The 26,052-nt window shown below is 42.8% G+C and overlaps 1 protein-coding gene, 1 long non-coding RNA gene and 1 pseudogene across 6 annotated transcripts in view; 1 reads left to right on the top strand and 2 right to left on the bottom strand.

The window, feature by feature from the left end:
- Positions 1–16,686, bottom strand: part of LOC125431082 (popeye domain-containing protein 3-like) — a 74,669-nt gene extending 57,983 nt beyond the window's left edge. Inside the window, exon 1 of one of the 5 annotated variants that reach the window (XM_048493735.1) lies at positions 16,662–16,686. The gene's annotated coding sequence lies outside the window, so the exon portion shown is untranslated. Of the gene's footprint in view, positions 1–1,617; positions 1,724–5,148; positions 5,343–5,852; positions 6,251–6,272; positions 6,303–16,661 lie in introns of those variants that run through there. The other 4 variants (XM_048493746.1, XM_048493755.1, XM_048493717.1 and 1 more) reach the window with 4 other exon arrangements.
- The window catches only part of LOC125431124, a 39,749-nt gene continuing 19,101 nt past the window's right edge, over positions 5,405–26,052 (top strand). Inside the window, exons 1-2 of the long non-coding RNA XR_007244280.1 lie at positions 5,405–5,767; positions 11,171–11,264. This is a non-coding gene — a long non-coding RNA (uncharacterized LOC125431124). The remainder of the gene's footprint in view (positions 5,768–11,170; positions 11,265–26,052) is intronic.
- Positions 10,491–10,685, bottom strand: LOC125425443 (annotated as a pseudogene).

Raw genomic sequence — 26,052 nt, 5'->3', positions numbered from 1 at the left:
CTAGTTTACATATAAGTAGTCCAAATTCTGGAAACCAGAATCCTTCAATGACATCTTTATGATATTATCAGGTGGCTGTGCAATTTGATATTGTCAGAGCTCTACTAAGTAAAATGCTAGTATACAGAACTGCAGTTTTCAGAAATGTAAAAAGAACAGTTTATTTTGTAAACCAATTTCTGCAACAAACTTATTTTATGCTTATGGAAGCTCTTAATAGATAGGCTGCTTAAAACCTATTTTCAATTCACTGCATTGCAACATAAATATGAATTATCAGTACTGTGTATCACCATAATGAAATAAGCAAAAAGATGCGTGCAGCAAGGCTAAACTAATTTTGCAAAGTACTTCAAGTTAAGATACAACTGAACTGGGATTGCTAGAATGGTCTGGCCATCTGCAATCTTCCTCATCCACATATTCTGTTCCCTGATCTGGATGCAATCAAAATTCTCCATTATTCATAACATGTAAGGTGGCAACCACCACCAAATATTCAACCTTGGTACGCAGGCACCTTTCTCTGTGGAATTATCTGAAAAGAAAAGATGTTACTGACGGTTTGGAGACAGCTACACAAAAAGGTTGCCATGCCCATAATCAAGCTCTAATATACAGTTTGCCTACAATTCAGTTCTCACTAATAACGAGAAATTATTCTGGGAGGGTTATTTGAAGGTGACTCTGGAAATATTTCTAAAAAATCATCACAAATGCATTTTAAATTATCATTTAACAACCCTTGCCTTCTCTCTTCAACTTAGATCTTTGCAATTTCAAATACTCTTTTAAAACGTTCCTCCCAGTTAAAGCTATGACTTTTATAGGCTTTTCAGACATTCAACTGCCATTCATACTTCTTTACAAGCAACATACAGAAACAAGCATCAAGAAAAACTGAACTACAAACTAAAAATGACAAAGCAGAGGGGGGAAAAAGAGGGGAAAATATAGATGATTACCCATCAAGCTTTCCATGTATGTAGTATCTCCATATTTCAATATACTTCTCTCCAACACCTTGAGTTTTAAAAGCTGTTTCCTTCATGTTTGATAGGCCCATTAACCTTAACATGCAGGTATCTATGCATGGTTCAGTTTCATCTTTCAATTTCTGCAATATCTGACATGTGAACAATCCACACTGATCTTCTGATCCACACCTTCGGCTACTTTTTTATGCTCTAAATTGCTAGAATGTATGCTAATATTATGAAAGAGTAATCTTCTGTTCAGAATATGCAGGAAATAATGTGCTTATCCATTAAATAGCTACTGGGTCCACACATTCAACAATCTTTTGTATTCTACTGTATCTGTAGTATATTACATTAAAATATCACAGAAGTAAATAACCCACCACATCAGGCCACGTACAAGATAATAACTTAGATAATTCATGTATGATTGAATATAAAGCACAGAGAACATACATCAGCAAGTCAAAAAAGTGTGGATGGCACTCCGATGATCCAAGGGAAGCACAGAAACCCTGAACCAGGGCCTGGAGACAGTTTTGGAGTTGATGCAGACTAATGAACTGAAGCTTAATCACAACAAGACAGAAGTGCTATCAGTGAGTTGAAAGACTGACCCCCAGATTTAAAGTGTCACCTGGTCTGGATGGAGTTGCATTCCATGAACAGGTCCATAGTTTGGGGTGCTCCTGGATCCAGGCCTACTGCTGCAAAAGCAGGTAGCTGCTGTGGCTGGGAGTGCCTTCTACAAGTTTGATTGGTTAGACAGCTGCAGCCTTTCCTGCACAGAAAAGATCTGACAATTGGGGTACACAGTCTTATAACATCTGTTTTAGATTACTGCAGTGCACAATGAGACTGCCTTTCAAGGGTTTCTGGAAGCTCCAACTGGTACAGAATGCTGCAGCTGCTCCTGTCTTGGCCCATCTACATAGGCTCCCAATTTATTTCTGGGTACAATTCAAGGTGCTTATGTTAACCTTAAAAACCCTATATGAATTGGGATCAGCATACCTGAAAGACCACCTGTGCCGTTGCCCATCTGCTACATTCATTTTCTGAGGCCCTTTCTTGGGTGCTTCCAAGATTGGGTGGCTGAAAGGGGTCCTACTTAGTTGTGGCATCAGAATTGGAAATCTCTCTCATTCTCTCACTGTCCTTCTAGGTAAAGTCTATTTGCTTCATCTGGCATTACACCAGTGATCTTTGTTTTCTGCCTTATGTTATAATTTTTAATGTTTTTGTATGCACAATTTTTTTGGGTGGGCCATTTGGGTGGGTCACAACATTAGCACTTGGTTTTAATCATTTTAAAAATGTGTTTTTGTTTGGTTTTAATAGCTTTTGACATGATTTTATTACATATATTTTTCATCGATTCTCTACCTTAGTGGCTCTGATGAGGGAAGGAAACCAGGGTATAATAAATCATATTCTTAAATAAAACAAGTAAAAATAATATAATAAAGGATTCAGAATGTACATTCAATACCAGGCATATGAGGGTTTTTTGTTTTTCCAGTAGTTTAGCATTTTACACTGCTATACACCTAGTTCTTATAATCTTATGAAGAAAACATTAAATATTATTTGTTGTAAGTGATGCTTTATATCATAACTGCTTCAAAGATTACAAAAGGGTTGGTTTTTTTTGAAGTATACTTTGTAAGGTATGCCATGTCAAAACTCACATTTTCAACAAATAAGCTACCCAAAGCAACAAATGATTATTAACAATTCCACTGCACCTTTCTGTCAAAACACAAAGGTCTGATTCAGAAGTACATAACAGCTGTAGAAAACATCAAGCACAAGTGATTCATCTGCCTTACTTAACCAGACCCAACAGATGATGGAGCAGAGAAAGAAAAAAAGATTGTCAATGAATGTATGTGTGGGGGGGGGGGCGTATGAGGAGAGAGGGATAACATCTATTTGCTGCTTCTACAGTCTGGTTACAGATGCTTAATAGAAGTGGGATTTTTTTTTCACTCACAGAAGTCCCTTATATTTGCTAGGAATTTTCCTTATTTAAAATTTTACAAATCTTTAAAAATATTCAATAGTCAAATAGAACAGCATTTTTAAAATACATCCCATTTAATAAGTTGACACACACATACACACCATTTTAAGTCTAGCTTAAAAAAAATCTTGTGCCTGAAAAGTTTCTGAACCGCAACTATGCTGTTTCCTTTTCCACATTTTCTTTCTCCACCCAGCCCTGCTACCTAAGGGATTCCCAAGTTCATGAAAACTGAAACCACAGTACCTCTCATTACCAGTGCTCTGCCATGATTATATGAAAAAGAGAAAACTTGAATCATCAAGAGCATTTCCTTCTGCTGGTGGTAACAAGCCAACTCTACATATGGTGCATGTCAGCATCATGGAGCCCCAGCCAGTAGGACCGATGATGGAGCTTCTAGGCAGATCTAAGGTCTGGCAACTAATGATAAACTTTGCTCCAGAAAATCAAGCAACTTAAAAAAAAATACCCCAGATATTAACACTATTTCTAGCCCAAAACCTACATGCGGATCCATCACACTCAGGTTGCCAATTCTGACTTAGGAGATTCCTGGAGATTTGGGGTGGTCCTTGGGGTGGGAAGAGTTTTGACCAGACTCAGCATGGGGGTGAAGACATAAGAACATAAGAACTAGCCTGCTGGATCAGACCAGAGTCCATCTAGTCCAGCATTCTGCTACTCGCAGTGGCCCACCAGGTGCCTTTGGGAGCTCACATGCAGGATGTGAAAGCAATGGCCTTCTGCTGCTGCTGCTGCTCTTGAGCACCTGGTCTGCTAAGGTCTGAGATCGAGGAGGATCAAGATTGGTAGCCATAGATTGACTTCTCCTCCATAAATCTGTCCAAGCCCTTTTTAAAGCTATCCAGGTTAGTGGCCATCACCACCTCCTGTGGCAGCATATTCCAAATACCAATCACACAATGCGTTAAGTAGTGTTTCCTTTTATTAGTCCTAATTCTTCCCCCCAGCATTTTCAATGAATGCCGCCTGGTTCTAGTATTGTGAGAAAGAGAGAAACATTTCTCTCTGTCAACATTTTCTACCCCATGCATAATTTTATAGACTTCAATCATATCCCCCCTCAGACATCTCCTCTCCAAACTAAAGAGTCCCAAACGCTGCAGCCTCTCCTCATAAGGAAGGTGCTCCAATCCTTCAATCATCCTCGTTGCCCTTCTCTGACCTTTTTCTATCTCTTCGATATCCTTTTTGAGATGCGGCGACCAGAACTGAACACAGTACTCCAAGTGCAGTCGCACCACTGCTTTATATAAGGGCATGACAATCCTTGCAGTTTTATTATCAACTCCTTTCCTAATTATCCCCAGCATAGAGTTTGCCTTTTTCACAGCTGCCATGCATTGAGTTGACATTCCCATGGAACTATCAACTAAGACGCCCAAATCCCTTTCCTGGTCTGTGACTGATAGCACTGACCCCTGTAGCGTGTATGTGAAGTTTGGATTTTTTGCCCCTATGTGCATCACATGTTATGCCATGGACTCCACCTTCCAAAGATGCTGTTTCCTCCACGGGAACTGATCTCTGTGGTCTGAAAATCAGTTGTAATTCCAGGAGACCTTTGGGTCCTCGCTTGGAGATAGTAACTCTAAACCACCACATTTTGGATGATGCAGGGTATCCAATCCAGCATTTATATACATTCACCTTTAAACCAAAAGCAGAATTAAGAACTGCAAATAACAAACCGAAAACCTACGACAGCTCTGTTATTTGAAGCACACACCTAAGTTACCTTTCCCCACCACCTATTCCTTTCATAGAAAAGGCAATTCAGGTCAGAGAATACTTTAGAAGCTTTGAGTTCCCCAGAGTTTGAAATCAAACAAAAGAACAGGCGTCGAAGAAAATAAAGGCGCCTAATCGACTAACATTTCACACATTTTGACATTCTCTGAAGATGCCAGCCATAGATGCAGGCGAAATGTCAGGAGAAAATGCTACTGGAACCATGCAGCCCGGAAACCCCACAACACTCAAATGCTACATTATTATTTTTTTCTTATATCCGACTATCCACAAGATGAATGAAATGAGTATATCGACAATACATCACGCTTAGTCAGTGTTATTACCCCGCCAGCCTCCACTAGGACTGGGCAAAAACCGAAATACCTTGATAACATTTCACTTCTCCCGCCTCCCTTGTCGGTGCGCTAGAAGGACTCGGAACCAACTCGAGCCGCCCTGCCCTGTTCCCAAACCCGGTTATCTCCGGAGGCAGAAGGAAAAGGCTAGTCAACGCGGTTTCCCGCCAGCAGCCTCCTTCCTCCTCGCCCAGGCCGGGGGGTTTCGGCAGCCTGGTTGTGGGAGGGAGGCGAAGGGGAAGCCGTGCCTCATCCGGCGCGGGGGATTTTGAGAAGGTAAAAGGAAGAGGAGCTGCAACCCCGCTGCCGTGCGGGAAAGTCCCGACTTGCCTGCCTCTTGCGCAACCAAGTGACTACTTGGGAGCTCCCCGGGGTCACAGCGGGCAGGCAGCGCTACGGAGCCAGGCGAAGAGCGCCTCGCTCTGCCCATGCCCTCAACCCACGTCGGGAAAGAAGGGCCAGAAATGCCCAAGTTCCGAGGACGGGGCTTGGGGGACGCTCGAGCCTTTTAACAACCACGGGGGGACGGAACTGGAGAGCGAGTCTCCTGGAGAAGCGGACGGCCGCCCAGGAAAGCTCTGTCGGGCAGGCGCCCTCTCGCTTCGCCGGGAGCGGGATCCAGCGGCAGCTGCACCGGAGGGGAGGGGGTAAGCGAAACTGCTCGACTTGACCTCCGGCACAGGAGATCCAGCTCGCGGCTCCTCCCGCTCTGTCCTCGGCTCTTCCTCTTACCTTTCCCCCCTTCCTGGCTCCAAGTTGCGACTCAAGGTCCCTGGGCGCAAGAAGCGTCCCGCTGAACAGCGGCCGGACGGGGCTTTGACTAAAATAGGCAGCGACGGAGCCGCCACAAGGCAGGCTGCGGGCGGCGCTAGATTGAGGGGTCAGCGGCTGGGCAGCACCGGCCGGTCCCGAGAGCGCGCAGGCGCTTCCCGGCTGCTGCCACCGCCCGCCAGACGGAGGGAATCCCGTAATGGAAGGTAGTGGAGGTGGTGGTAGTGGTGGTGGATTGGGTCTCTCGCTTGGCTTTCAGGGGCGGAGAGAGACTCCGTCCTCAAGTCCACTCCTCCGGCGATGTGCAGTTTGCTTCGCAGCCGCGTGGTTTTCTTCCTTATTTATTTATAGGTTGAATTTTTTTTTAAAAAAAATCCTGACCTTCCTACAAGAATGTCAGACCAGCGTGCCTGCTTCTCCTCGTGCCCACCAACCTTGTGGGGAAGTGAACGTGAGAGACAAAATAGGCTGGCCCAAAATCAGTCACGTGAGTGCCAGAGATTGAGAAGAGATCTCTGATCCAAGTGACATCCTTGCCATGCATTTGTGGCACAAATTCAGTTAGATAAAAAGGTGTTATGGTGTTTAATCTCATCTTTCCCTGTTTGAAAAGTTGCTTTTAACAAAGGACTCTCAGATCCATGACATGAGACATGGTGACAAACATGGCATTAAAAATTGCCGTCTTCAGGAACTAGTGGGGGAACATTTGTGTCTTCAGCAATCGCCTTTTCCTACCAAAGAATTTCAAAGGGAGAATCCAGTGAGAAACTGCTAAATTAGTATTCATCAAGAACTTCAGAATTACCTCAACAAGGACCTGGCATTTATCACTCCTTGTAGATGTACAGGTGATGAAACTCCTCTCTCAAAAATGTTGCCCCTGCTGAAAAGTAAAATTGCCATCTTTTAAAAAGAAAAGAGAGAGATACAAAAACTTTAGTGGCCCTCATATGAACCCAGTAAAATATTGCCATCCTACAGGGCCACTGTTATAAAAAGTCAGAGGTGCTGCATCTGCATATAATGCAAGATTATTAGCTTTTCTGTGTAGAAACCTCATAATTGTGTTTAGCATATCTTTGAAGTAGAAGTAAAAAAATTAAGAATGAAGAATTGCACTGTAATATTATTATGTAGGAAAAATGTTTAGCCTGTGTTGACTTTAACTCATAGAAACAGCTATGTGAGTTAGCAATATATGGTAGAATAAAACAAAAGACAGTTCTTTTTGAACTAATGCTGATGGTTTGCATATTTTCAAGATTTGCAAAGCTTCTCCCATTGTTTTTCATGAAGGGGTGCGAAGAAAGTGAATATATTCCTTTAAATTTACTTAGAGATAATTTGTCTTGCATATTGGGTCTATTATGAGGCAACTATTTGGTTTTGCTAGGTAGTTTAAAATGTAACCATTTGGCCCTCATTAAGGTTGTAAACTGTGTTTGTGTTTAGTTTAAGTGGTGTTATTCTTTAGATAACAGAATTGGCTTTTACAAGGCCACATTCTAAATCGGCAGATAGGTCTTAATTCCCAAGAATGCTCAAGTGGGGGTCATCTCCCTCATCGACTCTATTCAACACCCAATTGGTTAATTACTAATCAAATGATCTTGATTAGCCAATTCTAAAAAAACCCTGACACCATTTTATGGAGATCAGATGCATACCTGCCAGAGGGACATATGCCCCCTGGGTGCAGGCAGTTTAATCTCATGGAGGTGGAAAATTGTCCCCCCCCCCCACTCCTCCTCCTTTCCCCGGGCCCTGCTTTGGTGTCGGGCCAGCCCCGTGCACCTTAACCTTGCCCAGCCACCTGCCCTACGAGGAGGAAGCTGCCACCCTGCCCACTCGCTCAGTCACCACTGGGCAGGCGGCCCCTCCCGCGCCCCTTCCTGCTTGTCTGCCTGCTGGTGCTCCAAGGCCAGGGCCGAGCATGACTTCCTGTTCCTCTGTGGAACTGAAGGGAATGCACTGAATGTATTCACAATAGAGAGATTCTCCAATGTGAAATAAAAATTGTTCTTGGTTAGAAGTGCCAATCAGAGAATCTTGGAGAAGAATGGAGCAGTTTTTCAAAAGAGAACTATGGCTGCAGTGACTAATTAGGGGAGACAGAGCTAAGTTACATATACATACATATATATGTTACAGAGACAGAGCTAAGTTACATATATGTATCAGTAATAATATGAAAAGTTGTATAATTGCTACAGCTCCTGTGCAAAAGAAAAGAAAAAAATAGGTCAGCCATTCCCCATGTCATGACATGACTGATGTAATGCCCCTCTAACCAATGAATCACATTTTATGTGGACAAGATGAAATTGACTGAACTGAACAAAAACAACATTTGGAAGAGAGGTGTGTAGCCAAAATTCATGGAAACCGATTGAATTGACAACAGCTAAAATATGGGGCAAATGCAGCATATGGAAAAGGCCTTGGTTCGTGCAACAGATAGGCATGCAAAGGTGTTTCTTGGAGGCAAATGTACTCCCAGAGGAGCTCCCAGAGGAGCCCCAGAGGGTTAGACTGGGAAATCGGGTTTCCTCAGTTCTTACTCTAAATATGGGAACGCCACAGGGCTGTGTGTTGAGCCCTTTACTGTTCACCCTTTATACATATGATTGTACTCCTGTCTATCATAGTAACACCATTATCAAATTTGCTGATGACACAACGGTGGTGGGGCTCATCTCTGGAGGGGATGAGTCTGCCTATCGGAATGAAGTGGACCGACTGCTCTCATGGTGCAGGGAAAATAACCTGGTTCTTAACACTAACAAGACAAAGGAGCTCATAGTGGACTATAGAAGGAATAGCTCAGAAATTCAGCCCTTGACTATAAATGGAGATCAAGTGGAGCTGGTGGCTAGTTTTAAATTCCTGGGCGTTATGATTAAAGAGGATTTGACCTGGGGAGTACAGACTACCGCGGTGGTTAAGAAAGCCCAGCAAAGACTGTACTTTCTGAGACTTTTAAGGAAGCAACAACTAGATGGAAAACTTCTGGTGTCCTTTTTCCGCTGTGCTATAGAGAGTGTCCTAACCTACCGCATCTGTGTATGGTTCTCCAGTTGCACAGTGGCGAATAGGAAGGCGCTCCAAAGGGTGATCAATACTGCACAAAGGATTATCGGCTGCCCTCTCCCCTCCTTGGAAGAAATCTATAATGCCCGAAGTCTAAATAAAGCCCAAAATATTCTAAGGGACCCGTCTCATCCAGCACACTCTCTTTTTAAACTGCTACCATCTGGCAGACGATACAGGGCCCTCAGAACTAGGACAAAGAGGCTTAGAGACAGCTTCTACTCTAGAGCTGTGGCTATGCTAAACTCCGCTGCTTCATATTGATGTATTTGGGGCTATGTAGGGATGGGTGGAGGATGATGATGTATGAGTCTGAAATTGCATGAGTCTGAAATTGTATGAGTCTGAAATTGTGTGCATCGAGGAATGCTGCTGTAAATTTCGTTGTGCGTGCACAATGACAATAAAATGCTTATGCTTATGCTTATGCTTATGCTTATGCTGTGCTTGACCAGTCATTTGCCCTGGTGGAAGTCAGTGGGCTCCATCATTGCTGGATGATTCCATGCAGCACAGAGTGGTGGGAGCAATTGGTTTTGCTTGCTTGTTCCAATGAACAGTGGCTACATTTTTGAATGACTCGTGGCACATCATATGAGATTGTGCAATGGATGAGTGTGACGAATGCATTTATCCTGCATTCTGGTTACAGGGTGGAACCGCCCCTGAAGGAGTTAAGCCCTGGCCAGCCCTGATTGGCCAGAGAAAAAAACGCAGAGACTATAAATACTGTCAGCGAGAGTGCTGAAGGTTCTTCTTTTTTGAGTCTTTTGACTTTTTGCTCGGTGTGAGCTTGTGTGCCCGTGGGTACTTTTGTAGCAGCGTGAGGAGAATCCGCTAGATCTCTCACTGCTGTGGTGTTTAGGAATAGCTGAGGAAGCTATTCAGTCACCTAAGACCCTGAGTTTGGAGGAGTGTGTCCGCCCTCAGGTGTTTTGTTTTTGAGGGAAACCTCTAAAAGTCTATAAGTCTGTCCTCGAGTGAACACCAGTCTTGGGAGGCCCAGTTCCTGAGGCAGAGAAGCCAGATTTTGGGAGTGTGGGAGAGGGAGGCTGTTTTGCCTGAATCCCACTGGGCGTAGACTGGGTGTTTTATTTTTGTGGTTAGGTGCAGCGGACTGAAAACTTTGGTTTTAAGAGGGAGTGTAAAACCTCCAAAGTAACATCTTTTAAGAAACACCTTTTCCTGAAGTGAAATTTTAAGTAACGTGACACCTGCGAGTGTTCATGTTCATTGTAGTAATTTAAGTGAAGTGCCAGTAACCGTTAAGCTTTAAGACTCTTTCTCTGCAACCATTAAGCTTTAAGAAACAAACTTACTCTGCAACCGTTAAGCTTAAACAAACTTTCTCTGCAACCAATACGCTTATTTCCTCTCCAGTTCACCTGAGAAGCCTTTGTGAAGCCAGAAATAAAAGTTTTAAGTTTTGTTCTGTCAAAACCTGTTCCAGTCTTTATTATTTGTCTGTCTGTGTCTGTGTGTTCCCCAAACAAAAGGGAGGTGGTGGCCGTTAAAAAAAAAATCAGTATTGAGTGGGCTATATATAAAGAAAGAAAATTTATTTTTGGTGGCAGCGAAAAGAATATTTTTGGTGGCAGCGCAAAAGCAGAAAAGAATATAATAGCCCCTTCGTTTTACAATGAGCCTCACCCTGGGAAAACCTCCTTCGTGATCAAGGTGTCTCCCCTGACAGGTAAGTATCGCTTCTCGGCCTTTTGGCTAAGATCAAGTGTAAATGAGATTGTGGATGTTTGTGGCCATTTGAGGAAACTAATCCCAGTGAACAAGTGTGCAGCAATAACATTTTATTTTCTTGCCAACTGTGAAGTATGATAACAGTTTGGAGCTGGGTTGTCCATCATGGGAGAAATTGTCATGGAGCTATGCTTTGACCCAGAGTTGGATCTGCTCCAGAAGATGATGTACTTTATTGAAGCTGTTGGAACAGTGAATTTTCTGTTAATTTTTTTCACCCATACTTGCCTTTTCTCTTTGAAATCTTTCAGCAGTCTAACACTCCATTAAGCCCATTGGTCTTAATGATCACCACATGCTGTTTGGGAGAGGCAGGCAGCAACTTGAGCTGGATCCCCTGCTAGGCACAAGAAGCTCCTTTAAATGTCAAGATTCCATTATAAACAATCTGCCTGTCATCACTCACTGATTTCCTTCTTATTTTTCTTCAGATTGCAAATGGATTCACAAAGCTAGATTTCCAATACAGCATTGGTGTGGTAGATGGAAGTGACATCCAGATTCAAACAACCACTGGTAAAGGAAGTCAGTATTCCAGTTGCAGATACTATTAATCAAATGCATTCCTATCCTTTGTATTTTGTCACTGTGGGAGCAAGGTGGCCATATGGGAGCAAGGTGGCCATATAAGTTGGGAGGAGTGCTGCCACACCTCCCCTCTCTTCCTTGTCTTCCACCAAGTGAACACTAATGTCTTGTCCAGCTATTCCCCATTTCAGCAGTCTGGTTATTCCTTTGCAACAGTTAGGGATGTAAGTATCTAGCAGTCACATGGAGATCTCCCTCAGTTGTCTCAGTACCAATTACAAATAAAATGCCTCATATGAAGTGCTCTATGCTGTTATACTCCACAGAACATCCTAGCCCTCTTTACTCTCCAACATCAAATTTCCATTATTTTTCTGCGGGGAAAGATGACATCTGAATCCCCCATCCCCTTTCATTCTCTGTTTTTAAAGTGCTAAACTCCTCTGGTCAACCCTGGATTCACCAATGGGATTTCCCCCAATAAACTGAATATGTCCTCCACCCTTTTTAATAGGTGAGCCAGACAGACTATCCACACATACAGCCTTCCTCCTATGTACATGTTCAGACCAAAAATTATTCCATGTTTCCTTCTGGCTCATAATCAGAGACCTCAAAGTACTTCAGAGGACTGCTTGTGTAACTTTTAGCAATAACACATCATATACACATCATCTAATGCTAATCAACAAGCAACATAGACTAATGTGCTTCTTCAAGTTGCATCATAGGCAGAAAACCAACTGATGAAACTTTATCCACTACAACTCATTTCCAGAGCAGGAAACAGTAAGACTCTTCCAGGAGGAGGAGGAGTGGTGGTGGTGGTGATGTTTGGATTTATACCCAGCCTTTTTCTCCAGTAAAGAGTCTCAAAGTAACTTCCAAACTCCTTCCTTTCCCACAAAAGAACCTTGTGAGTTAGGTGAGTCTGAAAGAATTCTGAGAAAACTGTGACTAGCCCAAGGTCATCCAGCAGGCTTCATCTGTAGAAGTTGGAAAACAAACCCAGTTCTCCAGATTAGAATCCACAGCTCTTAACCACGACGTCCGGCTTGTCTGTTATCCCAGGCACAGGAACACAGTGAAAGGAAAAAAGTGGCATCTTCCATAATTCCCCAAACCCCAAAACAGTTGCAGTTTAGGACTCCACCTTTACTATGACCCTATTACTGAAATGTCTTCAAAGCCCAGCTTAGGGCATACAAATATTTTGGCTGATTCCGCATGGGCCAAAAACAGCAGTGTGAAAATGGTGTAAAAGGGTTTTAAATGGTGTAAAAGGGTTTATATTGTTTTCACACCGTTTTCACACCGCTGTTTTTGGCCCATGCGGCATTAGCCTCTGTTTCAGCCATAATACATAAGGTGTGCAATGTGGCCACTGAAATAGTTTAGGATTGCATTGCCAATCAACTATTATTCTAGTATTTGCTCATTTCAGCAGAGATTTCAGATTAGTTTGCAAACAAAAACCACAGGCCGTATGGCATTGTTATTTTTAATTTAAAGATATGGAAATAGGAACACAGCCCTTGTAAGAGCCCATGAGCTTTATTATGTTGCTAATGACTTACAAAATTAGTTAAAATCAAAACAAAAAACCCTTGAAACGACTTTCCAATGAATCACCCTTAGACAATGTGCCTGTTACGTTGCTGATTAATTTTATGCCTTGCCTTCTTTCTGAGATACAAAGTACAAATGTTTTTGATGGAGAAACCAGCAGACAGTGTAAGGATAGTCCTGCTGTGATACTCGTTTATCTAGATAACATTTGATGGAGTAGCTATCAGCAGTGTAAATACACATGTGATTCCCTGAAGATGCCAGATTCTGATCCTGTGAGTCTTGTGTTGAAAATGGGGTGTGATGTTGCGTCCCTACTGCACTGTCATCAAACTCGATGGCACTGAGATTGTTATGTCAAAGTAACAGGCAAGGACGTAGGTAAGCGGGGGGGTTCTCTGGTTCAATCCCCCCCCATTCATGTCCGAAGCTCTGCCCCTCCGTTTGTGGGTTTTAAAAACATTTTAGTGTTTTTGGGGTTTTTGGCCTGCAGGCAGTGCATTGTTTGGGCTCGCAGCACCAAATTTTCAGGGATTGTTTGGGAGACTCTCCTGATGATACTACCCTGGTTTGGCGAGGTTTGGTTCAGGGGGTCCAAAGTTATGGACTCCCAAAGGGGGTGCCCCCATCCTTTATTGTTTCCAATGGGAGCTAATAGAAGATGGTGGCTACACCTTTGAGGGTCCATAACTTTGGGCACCCTGAACCAAACTTCACAAAGCCTGGGAGGTGTCATCAAGAGAGTCTCTTACTGAATATAACCCAGGTTTTGTGAAGTTTGGCCCAGGGAGGTATTATCAGGAGAGTCTCTTATTGATACCACCCAAGTTTTGTGAAGTTTGGTCCAGGCGATCCAAAGCTATGGACTCCCAAAGGGGGTGCCCCATCCCCCATTGTTTCCAATGGGAGCTAATAGGAGATGGGGGCTACACCTTTGAGGGTCCATAACTTTGGACCCCCTAAACAAACTTCACCAAACCTGGGTGGTATCATTAGGAAAGTCTCCTAAAGATACCCTGAAAGTTTGGTGCTTCTAGCTTAACAATTGCAACCCTGAAAGCAGGCACCCCCCAAATTTCCCCAGATTCTCCTTTTAAATCCACCCCCTCCAGCATGGATTTAAAGGGAGAATCTGAGGTCCTCAGTTTAGAAGAAGAAGAAGAAGAGTTTGGATTTATATCCCCCCTTTCTCTCCTGTAGGAGACGCAAAGGAGTTTACAATCTCCTTGCCCTTCCTCCCTCACAACAAACACCCTGTGAGGTGGGTGGGGCTGAGAGAGCTCCGAAAAGTTGTGACTAGCCCAAGGTCACCCTGCTGGCGTGTGTGGGAGTGCACAGGCTAATCTGAATTCCCAGATAAGCCTCCACAGCTCAAGTGGCAGAGCAGGGAATCAAACCCATTTCCTCCAGATTAGAATGCACCTGTAAGGTTGTGGTTTGATGTGTGTTTCTGCTCAGCCAGCCTGGCCTTGGAGCATTCCAAGATCTGGGCTGTTTGCCCAGGGATGGCTGCTTTTGTTAACCTTACTGTCTGTGCTTATCATGTATGTCTGAAGCTTGCCTTTTTTCTATCTTGGGAAACCTAGTTGGGAGTAGTGGGGGGAGTGGTTTTGCCCGTAAAAGCGACAGCCTGCTTTGGGAAAGTCAGAATCTGCATTCCGTGTATTGTGTATCATGAAGTTTAGGAAATAAAGAACTCTACAAAGTTACTTGATTTCTGGTCCTTCGAGGTTCCTTACAGCACCTGCTGTTAACCACTATGGCACATTGAAAGTGATGCTGTTTCAGGGTGGGGGATTATCCACCCCCAAACAGCATCACTTTCAATGTTGTTTAACTAGGGACCCCAGACTCTCCCTTTAAGGTGGATTTAAAAGGAGAATTTGGGCTCTCTAGTTTAAACACAATTGAAAGTGATGCTGTTTGTGGGTGGATTCCAGCAACACAGCGGCTGCCCTGGACGGGGGGGGGGGGGGCGCAAAACTCAGATTTTGCACCAGGCTGCATTTTTCCTCTATGCCTGTGCCCAGAGGGGTGGGCAGAAGGAACTGCCGGCTGCCGGCTGGGAGCCCAGCTGGTGGGGGGCAGGGGACGGCAGGGCAGGGGAGTCTGCTGTCCCTGGCCTTGGAGAGCAGCTTTTATAAGCGCTAGGCCAGGGGTGGGGCTTGGGGAGGCGTGACCATGCCCTAGGAGCAGGTGTGTGTGTGGCCCCACCCCCACCCACCCCATAAAAAATCTATACCTATGTCCCTGGTAACAGGGTATGTTGGTGCTGCTCCAATGCAACAGTCAAACCAGTTAGATGCAGGAGAGTAGCACTAATTGTATTGGTGCAAAATTAGGAGGAGAAGATCATGACAGGACTGGGGTTCCAGACGTGTTCTGTGTTTCACTGGCTCCATTAGTATAACTCTATATAACTTAACTTAATCTGTAATACTAGGCCTCATTCTTGGAACATAGGTATGAAATTGACAATCAGCAATTACAGAGAGCATTTCTCACCCAACTTAGTATGGAGAATTTGCACATATCAGGAATGAAGAAGGATCTCTAAATTTATTCACCTTTCTTCAAGGAACTATGATGGTTACATAGCTGTGCCTTCCCTATTTTATCCTTGCAACCTTTTGAAGTAGATGCAATTCTTCCCAGATCACCCACGAACCCTAGTTTGACGCTTCAATCCAGATGCCAGGTTCTCTTGATCCTAATAAAACACTCTAGTCATTATTCCACACATGGTCTTAGAGACAGATAAGGATCCAGAAAATAATGATGTATAGCATTTCTTTTTCTAAAATTAAGGCCAACCTAAAAATAAAGTCTGCTAGGAAGATTGAGGAAACAGCCAGAGGCCATAAATAATATTGTATACAATATATACAATGAAAACAGCTAGTTGTTCCAGTGTCTCTCCAGTTGCCCCCCCCCCCCCAATTTTAAAAATCCTGAGATACATGGTTTTTCAGTTTCCATTTCATTGGTCACACTCTGTTTCCTCATGCTGGAAATGTCTCTGATGAACAAATGTCTCAGAACAGCCTGTACAATAAGCTTTTCTTAGTACAAATAACATAACTAATTAACAGCAGAAGAAAACACCTGACAGGAATTCTGTTTACATGCTAAGGGAAAAGACTTACAAAATGCATACTATTTGACTTCGGATGTTAAGAACAATCCATTAGGTCTTTTGACAAAATTATTTTCTTGCATCATGCAATTGAATAAAATATTTGCCAAAAGAACCAATTTTAACATGCAGAAAATATTACTTGAAAGTGATATTTTAAAATTAAATGAGCTCATCAGAAAATGACGGGGTGTATGTGTGTGTTCCTTTTTTTTTACTGTAATCTTTCGTGCCACAAACTAAAGTAGTTTAAAATACACTTTTCCGTTCAGAAATTGGATTTGGGTCTTGCATTCCGTGGCTCTGAATTCTTTTGGTCTCTTAATTAAAGTATTGACAGTCTCGCTATTCCATAATTTTCTCTAGGCATTGTATTGTATCTTTGGTGTTTGTAGATACAGTTTATATCCCATATCCTCTTATAATTTTCAGACTCTTCTTAGTTTGGTGTGTACTTCCTAGAGTGTGATATTATGGGGCTACAATCTATATTTAGCCCCGCTCAGTTACATTTTGAAAGACTGATGAAAATACCAAAGACTTAGGCTTTAAGAAAGAAAAATTAATTTTTACTGTTATTCACAAGGTGAAGAGAGTCACACCCAGATAGACAAAGGCCTTCATCTTTTATAGATACAAAGAATACATATGTCACAATTCAAATCCCTCCTCTTTACATACATACATACCCTGTATCATCATATTTCTCCCAGATCCAGCCCTCATGAGGTAAGATAAAATCAAAATGACTCTTCTGCCTTCCTGGAACAAAGACAGCATGGTGCCCCTCCCTTCTGAGTGAGCTAAAGAGTGTCTGGCTTTTCTCAAGACAGACCCCTGAATTCCTGAGGGATTAGTATACCAAGAGGGAGACTTCTCCAGTGTAAAAAGATTTAACAAACATGTAGCTTATTCTTTGAAAAGGTTAAAAAATGATTATAACAATACCTATGATATGTGATTCTTTTAGACTACATCTATGCATAGCTTTCATATATCTCACTATCATTTCAGTGTTCATTAAAATATAGAAAAATACAATTTCACTGTTCCTACAAGTTTTATGTCTTCTTTGACTTCTGACCTCTGAACCATGTACCGCTGTACCACACATTTTTTAGTGATGAGCTTTTGCCAGCATCTAACTACTAAGCACTTGGCCTGAAGAGAAAACCTTCTTGAATCTTTGGTCACATTGGTTATATAGATCCATTATATATTTTTAACATCAGATACAATTTTTAGGTTTATTCTCCTGTACCACAATATCTACAGTTTAACTAAGCTTGCTAGCATGGATCAACCTTCTCAATTCTAGCCTATGTTCTTCTCCTTGATAGAATGATCCCATTACTATTCTATCATTTCTGTATTTATAGTTTAATTAATTTATTAAAATATTTCTAGATTGAATTTCCTCATATAATGGAGCTAACAGAATTATGTTCATACACATATAATTATTGTGCACAATAATTAAAACTATAAAACACAGAGTAACATTATTATCAACATAACAACAACCTGCAACCAAATCCATTATATTTGCAGCTAAAATCAGATGCTGACAGGACAATCTGACTGAGCACACATAGCATCGGTCTGGAAAGCTCTGCACCGGCTCCCTATTCGCTACCAGGCCCAATTTAAGGTTTTGACATTGACATTTAAAGCCCTAATGGCTTGGGTCCCACTTATCTGAAGGAACGCCTGCACCCATACGAACCTGCCCAAGCACTGAAGTTGAGCAGAGGGAGTGCTCTCTAGGAGGGTTTTTTCTGTGGTTGGCTCCAGATGGTCACAGTCTCCCTGTGGAAATTTGTCAGATACCAACCCTTTATGGATTTCAAGGTAGTATCAGTGGATGTACCACTCCAGTGCTCTGACCTAGGTTTGGATCTCCACAAAATTTTCCTTCTTCAAATCTGGATAATTATCAAGAAACTATCCAGTTTTATGTATAAATTACTCCTAATTGTTTCCCACAACTGTGTAATATCTCCTCAACATAACACTTGTGGAAGATGAAAAAAATGACCCGTATCTTTAGCTGTTTTAGAAGTTAGGTTATACAAATGACAGTGCTGAGAATGTCTGGGAGTTTTTAAAGACAACATTAGATTATTTCACTGGTTCTTTCCCTCATTCAACAAGAAAAGTTAGTTGCTCTTATTCTAATGATCTGTTGTTCTGGTTCCACACTGAAAAGTATTTCCCCTGCTTTTCCCCCCAAGAGTTTTGATAAAGATGGCTACACAAGGGGCTGAAGTAAGAAAAACTGTAGGGAAAACTGCAATGAGGTTCCCTTGAAAGCAACCATAGACAGCTAAATCAGCCATGAATCATATGCCAATGTTTTGGCACATACATAGTTAAAAAAAAACTCGTCCACCAAGAATTCAATTTGTTCAGTGCTGAACTGTAGCAACCCAGTGATTGCCTCATGTCTGATTGTCACAATTTAACAAGGCAAGTTCAATAGTCACAAATGTTAATGCAAAATGCACGGCATTCCCAGCATTTATGAGATCTGTTTTTACCTCACAAATGTATGAACAGAATATGCAGGGCTATTTTACCCTTCCTGCAAGGATCTCAGGACAGTAATAGTTGTTCTTCCATTCTTCTTAAAATAGTCCTATGAGGTAGGTTAGCTAGTAAACTTCATAGCAGACTTTTCAGCCCAGGTTTTGCCAGATTCTGCTCTATACCATTCTGGGTACTCTGTTAAGTAGATAGCATGCATCAGTAGATGCTTGTATAGTACCTTTCGGCCTCCTGATTATACCCCAGCTTTTAAATAACTTTTAAACAAATAACTCCAGACAGAAGTTCTCAGGTCTTCTCCATCTATCTGGTTTAAAAGTGTCATTTTGCCATGTCTTTCTCATACAAATATCCCCATATAGCACTGGCCTGACACCCCACTCCTGCAGATGAATCACCCATTGATATGGTCTTCCATTAGCATTCTTCTGTTACATTTCTAATAATCCAGGCACCACTTTAGGCAAAACCATTGTAATAAGAACCATTCACAATAACATGACAGAAAACTGGGGCACTTTTTTTCAAAGTATGTAGGGGTGAGCCCGCGAACCCAGCAGAACCGTAGAAAGAGCGCCTGGCATGCCGGTGCCGGCTACGGCCTTCTGGGCGCACAAGCTCCCCCCCCCCCCCAGTCCCCCGTGAGTCACAGGCCATGAGATGCCTGACTCACGGTCACCAGATGTCCCAGACAAAGGGACAAAGGCGGCTCTTGCCCTCCAGGTGTGGATTAGACCCAGACGTGGATGCTTCCTCCTGCACGTAGTAGCCCGATGAGATCATGCATCACATGATGATCTCCCGCTCTCCCGCTCTCCTGCCTCCTGGTCCGCCCACATTGCCCCCCCTCTTGTAAACCCTAATAAAAGGAGGCAGAGCCTAGCACACGGCAGAGTTGCCAGGATCACGGGATCCCGCGCTTCCTGCCTCTGGCTCTCTCCACCAAATGAAATCTCCGCGTCTCGTCTCTTCATTGGGGCCTCGTGGGCAAGACTACAAAAGTATTTCCTGTTCTTGACAGTCTTATTGATATTTCAATAAAAAGAAACTTTTAAAGTAAAAGCCAGCTTTTTGATAGGCCTTTTCTGGTATGCAGGGCAGTGAAAGTGTATGCTGATGTAATTACATTCTACCCCAAACGGTATCAAACTGCTTAATAATTATGCATGTGAGAGCATCTGGAAGCATAAGGGAAGGTGGTGATGAGCATCAACCATGAGAGAGTTTTAATTTATATTCATGATAACAATATTTGTACTGCATAATGTATGGAGAATAAATATCTTGGCATTTTGAGATCTGTGGGACAGATAGCTTTGGAAAACCATTGTGAATTAAAGGAAATATCCCAGAGTGCCCACTAAGTATAGCTGAGACAGCACTTTGCTTGAAACTCCTCAGGAAATTCACATATCATCTTCACTTGGTTATCTTAAAAAGCATACTTGAAAAGCAAAAAGAAAAACTGCCCAGTGGATGAATTAATGGAGAAGAAACCACTGTCTTTGTTTACCCCTTTTGCTATCTGATTGCTTGCCAAGCCACAAGATATGACTGTTGAAAGCAGGAGAGAAAAAAATCAGAGAGCCTTACCACTTGTGAAATTCAGTGAGCAGATCTCCAAATGCGTTGCTTGGTTATGAAAAGCAGCTGCCCCCCAAATCTGGATCAGGGTCACAGTACTGGGGAGGGTGGGATCTAATTTTTCCTTCCTGTGCTTTTCCTCTGTTCTAACATGTGGAAGGCAAAAATGATACTTACCTGAACTGTAGCTTCAAGCATCCCTGTAGAGGAATTTTGGTTGATAAATGACATGAAGGAAAGAACTTCCCTTCCCTAGAGCCATACCCTCAAACTATATTGTCCACTCCCTTCAACTGTTTTTCATTGTGAAATATAATCTGGGATTCTAACATCATACTTCTACTGATCCCTAGCCCTACCCACTAAAGAAGCTAGTCAGACATGCTGTCGGGGGAGGGGTGTGTGGACAAGGAATGTAGAAGTTTCTTTCTGAGAATCTGATGCAGACTGTGCTATATGAATATAGAATGAAATAAATAAAGTGGTGTCAAGGTTCTTGTGTGCTCACCCAGGACATGCTAGTGTGTGGGTTCTCTTTCTGAACCAAACACTTCACATAGACAATGAAAATATTAAAAGAAGAAACACTGGACACAGTGTGTAACAGATTTCCCTCTGTAATACACCTCTGAAGATGCCAGCCAAAGTTGCAGATGAAATGTTAGGAACAAGATCTACCAGACCACGGCCACACAGCCCAGAAAACCCACAACAACCAGTTGAATCTGGCCGCGAAAGCCTTTGACGATACAAAAGAAGAAACAGTTCAGAGGCACTGTTACTGGCAGGAGCAGATAGTACAAAACTGAAAAAACTGCTGTGGCCAGCATCAGAAATAGAGGTCTCAATATCATCCAATATCATCCAATCAGATAAGTCAATTGCACTGCCTTAATTTGATAGAGCAAACAGATCCAAATCAGGACAGAATTCAAAAAGTGCTAAGGCAAAATCAAAGTGATGATTCACTGTAACAGCAAAGCAGAATAGCTGGGAAAAGGTACCTCTAACACACCATATTAAAACTGTATAGAAAGGATTCCACCCCATGTGGCACTTGTTGAACCAATGGGATCTCTGCACTAATTAAGCCATAGCAGAAGTTATCTCAAACATTCCCAGGTGGGAGCAGTTACAGAAACTAACATGAATATTACTTCAATTAACTAGTTCAACCATTTTTGTGACCTTGATAGGTGAAAGCGAAATCTCTTTCACAGATGCATTTGCTAAAAATGAAACAGATAAAACATTTTAGGTTCAAAAAGCAAACAAAATAGTTACCCCATGTCAACTGAATAATACAATAAATTAAAACATACTTTCTTCACAAGTGGCAACACAGATGTGCTAACAAAGACAAAATATACCAAAGCACTACTTTCCACAGTATGTTGACAGTCTAATGAGTCTGTTACTTCACAGAAGTAACTGTTACTTCACAGAAACTTCACAGATAGTTATAAAACAGAACACTCAGTCAACAGGTAATTCTCGCTTGTGATTACAATTACTAACCAAGAAAAAGACTTGTCAGTACTATTATAAAAGAGTAATTTGGCTATACGAATGAATGACTATTGCAGTGATGGCGAACCTTTTCGAGACCGAGTGCCCAAATTGCAATCCAAAACCCACTTGGCAAAGTGTCAACACGGCAATTTAACCTGAATACTGAGGTTTCAGTTTAGAAAAACAGTTGGCTCCGAGGCATGCGTTACTTGGGAGTAAGGTTGGTGGTAATCAGTGGCTTTGCTTTGAAGCAACCATGCAACTCTTCCAACAGGTGAATCACAACCCTAGGAAGATTTACTCAGAAGCAAGCTTCATTGCCAGCAACCAAGCTTACTCCCAGGTAAAGGATCGCACTTAAGTTCTTCGCATGAAAATCAGTGGGGTTTAACAGCACTTAACAGGGTTACCTACACTGCCTCCCCAAAACTAGGTCTTAGGTTTAATGCTAATAATCGAGCCCAGTGGCCAGCCCAGCCTAGATGTGTGTGTGTGTGTGGGGGGGTGGGGGGTGACTCTGTTTGCGCGTGCCCACAGAGAGGGCTCTGAGTGCCACGTCTGGCACCCGTGCCATAGGTTCGCCATCACTGCACTATTGCAATATATACCACCACTATCTATACATAATTGAGTAAGAACCTAGCTGAGTGGTGATGACAAACTTGTAGCAAATCACCCATCACCGTTCACCATGAGGTGTGCGATGGTTCCAGCACACGCGACTTTGAGGATGAGCTGCACGGTGATGGCTCCAACTGCTAAGGCGTGGGACCAAGGACGTAGGTAAGGGTTTTTTTTCTCGGGTTCAACCCCCCCCCCCATTGCATTTCTGAAGCTCCACCCTCCGTTTGTTGGTTTTTTGAATTGTTTAGTGTTTTTTTGGTTTTTGACCTGCAGGGGGCGTTGTTTTTAGGCTAGCACAGGGGTAGGGAACCTGCGGCTCTCCAGATGTTCAGGAACTACAATTCCCATCAGCCTCTGTCAGCATGGCCAATTTGCCATGCTGGTAGGGGCTGATGGGAATTGTAGTTCCTGAACATCTGGAGAGCCGCAGGTTCCCTACCCCTGGGCTAGCAGCACCAAACTTTCAGAGATTGTTTGGGAGACTCTCCTGATGATACTACCCAGGTTTGGTGAGGTTTGGTTCAGGGAGGCCAAAGTTATGGACTCCTAAAGGGAGTCCCCCCATTGTTTCCAATGGGAGCTAATAGAAGATGGGGCTATACTTTTGAGGGTCCATAACTTTGGACCTCTTGAACCAAACTGGAGAGTCTATTACTGATACCACCCATGTTTTGTGAAGTTTGGTCCAGGGGTTCCAAAGCTATGGACTCCCAAAAGGGGTGCCCCATCCCCCATTGTTTCCAATGGGAACTAATAGAAGATGGGGGCCACACCTTTGAGAGTCCATAACTTTGGACCCCCTGAACCAAACTTCACCAAACCTGGAAGGTATCATCAGAAGAGTCTCCTAAAGATACCCTAAAAGTTTGATGTTTCTAGCTTAATAATTGCACCCCTGACTACAGGCACCTTCCAAATCTCCCCAGATTCTCCTTTTAAATCCACCCCATTCAGCATGGATTTAAAGGGAGAATGTGAGGTCCCCAGTTTAAACATTGAAAGTGATGCTGTTTCAGGGTGGGGGAGAATCCACCCCAAAACAGCATCACTTTCAATGTTGTTTTAACTGGGGACCCCAGATTCTCCCTTTAAGGTGGATTTAAAAGGAGAATTTGGGCTCTCTAATTTAAACACCATTGAAAGTGATGCTGTTTGGGGGTGGATTCCAGCATCACAGCGGCTGCCCCAGGGGAGGGGGCACAAAACTCAGATTTTGCACCAGACTCCATTTTCCCTAGCTACGCCTCTGGCCAGAGGGGAGGGCAGAAGAGGCTGCCAGCTGCCGGCTGGGAGCCCAGCTGATGGGGGGCAGGGGAGGGAAGGGCAGGGCAGGGGAGTCTGCTGTATCTGGCCTCAGAGAGCTGCTTTTATAAGCACTGGGGTGGGGCGGGGCTTGGGGAGGCATGGCCATGGCCCAGGGGTGGATGGGGGCATGACCTTGCCTCCTGAACCCCCCCATAAAAAATCTATACCTATGTCCCTGCATCTTATGATTCACTCCAAACCAATCTCTGCGAAATAACCCCAGTGCTTCATAACGGAAAAGTGGCTCCTCCCATTGCAATTTCCTGGCTGCCTTCCCTTTATCTTTCTCTCTGTGGTGACTGCTTTTTCATTCCCTCCCGCCTATTCTTCCTCTTCCCATTTGACTAAGATAGTGGCCTGAGAAAACATTTTGAGTGCAGGAGACAACCAAGTGTTGAGCCTGAACACATGGGGGGAAAGACAAGGATGGAACACAAAGCAAAAAAATATATAAAGGGGGGGGGAAGAAGACATTGTTGGGACCAGAGGACCCCCCCCCCCCAGAGAGGACACAAAATATAAAATGTTTGACCATGGGGCGGGGGAGACAAAAAGACTTGCCCCAAATCAGTGGGTGAGCTTAACCCCCCCAACAGTTGTCTAGAGCCCATTTTATTTGTTTGAAAAATGAGCTTTACTGCTGGTAACACTATAATACATCAAATATAATACAACTGTTAATATAATCCAACATGAGAGCATCTCTGGTGAATGGGTTTTTATGTATGTGCAGAATGGAATTTTCTCACCAATTACTGATCTTCACTTCCCCAGTCAGTGGAAAATTAGAAGGACCTGAGCTGTTGTGTTGTGATACTAGAATTTGGTACAGATGATTATTTTTTAACAAATTAAGTGTAAGCAGAAGTGGCTCTCTCTGATGCCTCCAACAGTTATCATAATAAAACAATATGAATTCCTGTTACACAGTATTTGCCCTCACAGCCGTGGCCTTGATGTAAAAGGCCGCGTTGTGGAACATCTATTTGCCTGCTTAATCTGGTTTGGTTTGGAATCAGACTAAATTTAAGGCATCTCTTTGCTTCCTGGAATTGAAACCTCTCTGTTTTGGTTCCATTCCAATGCAGATTAAGCAGGCAAATAGCCCAGAAGCACAGCTGTGACAGTGCCTGCCAAGTAAAATTACAATATCCAAATCAATATAGGCATTATTTTTAAAGCATTAGTAGGGGTTCCTTCATTTCTCTCTCATCAGCCTCATCTCTCTCTCTCTCTCTCTTGAGTAGTGGTCAAGTGATCAAGGTACAGTCTGATGTGATTTCTTGGTAGGGAAGTAGTAGAGGCAAGGCTGCTGAGAGCCACCATGGGCCTCCAGACAAAGTCTCCCTGTTTTCCCTCTCATGATATAAATCAAATATAACAAAACAAATCACTTGGCTCGCTGTTACCACAAATCTATAGTAATAAAAAAAAATGTTGTCTGATCATCAGTCCATTTATGGCAGGCATAACTCATCAGAAAACACAGCTAGGAAACTCAAAATTGGCCACCAGGATGATTGTAGGAGTCAAAGGAATAACCTGGCGCAGGTAAGATCCCTCCTGTACTGTTTGCAGTGCAAGTGCAATATATTTTTTTGTGGTAGACATAACTCATTAGAAAATAATATCACACGTTTGAAAACTGGCCACTAAGCCCAGAATGATTATGGAAGCTGTAGAGGCAAAATGGAATGTTCTCTTTATGATATGCAACATGTAACATGATAGCTTTGTACCAACCTGTCATGTGTCTCTACTCCTGAGCCTGTCATAGAAGGTTGTTGGGTGACATTTTCTCAGTCTGGTTTACTTCACAGGGTTGTTGTGAGGATAAAATGGAAGGCAGGGGAACAATGCAGCTTTGGGTCCTCATTGGGGAGAAAGACTGGGTATGACATATTATAAATCTAATTTTAATAACATTAATCACTTGTCATATAGCAAAGTAGTATTTACAAAAAGCTATTACATCTTCCACCAACACAATAATAAGGATAACCCAATGCCTGAAATGGGCATTCTAAATCCTGTTCTACATGTATAATCACTAAGCACTGTTACTATTAATTTTGAAATATTAACAATATAGACAATTCATAGCATTGAAACTGTTATAGTAACACTGAATATGTGGGGACAGAATCTCAGAGGACTGAGTTAATGCACATTTTGTAGCTTGTGTGAATGAACAGTCATGGATAAATATCATTGAACAAAGGTCCACAATGCAATTGCTACCTTGAGATCAGCTACCAGATGCATAAATCTAATAAGCAACAAAGTATCTACTGTACTTCACCACAGGAATAGCAAACTTCACAAATTCTTCCAATCCCACAAATTGACAGGGATCTTTCAAAAAGATGTGAAGTTCCATCTGGGATGAAGCATTAGAAGTGGAGGTTCTGACTCAGGAAAAAGAGCAAAGTCTCTGGTGAGAGCAGACCTTGTACACTTTAGTTTGACTCTGGTAAAGGACAGGCTGTGTGCGTGAAAGAGGATGCA

The sequence above is a fragment of the Sphaerodactylus townsendi genome, linkage group LG01, assembly GCF_021028975.2.
Source record: "Sphaerodactylus townsendi isolate TG3544 linkage group LG01, MPM_Stown_v2.3, whole genome shotgun sequence".
Lineage (NCBI taxonomy): Eukaryota > Metazoa > Chordata > Lepidosauria > Squamata > Sphaerodactylidae > Sphaerodactylus > Sphaerodactylus townsendi.
The sequence above is the reverse complement of the archived record's forward strand: the minus strand, read 5'-3'. Positions and strand labels throughout refer to the sequence as shown.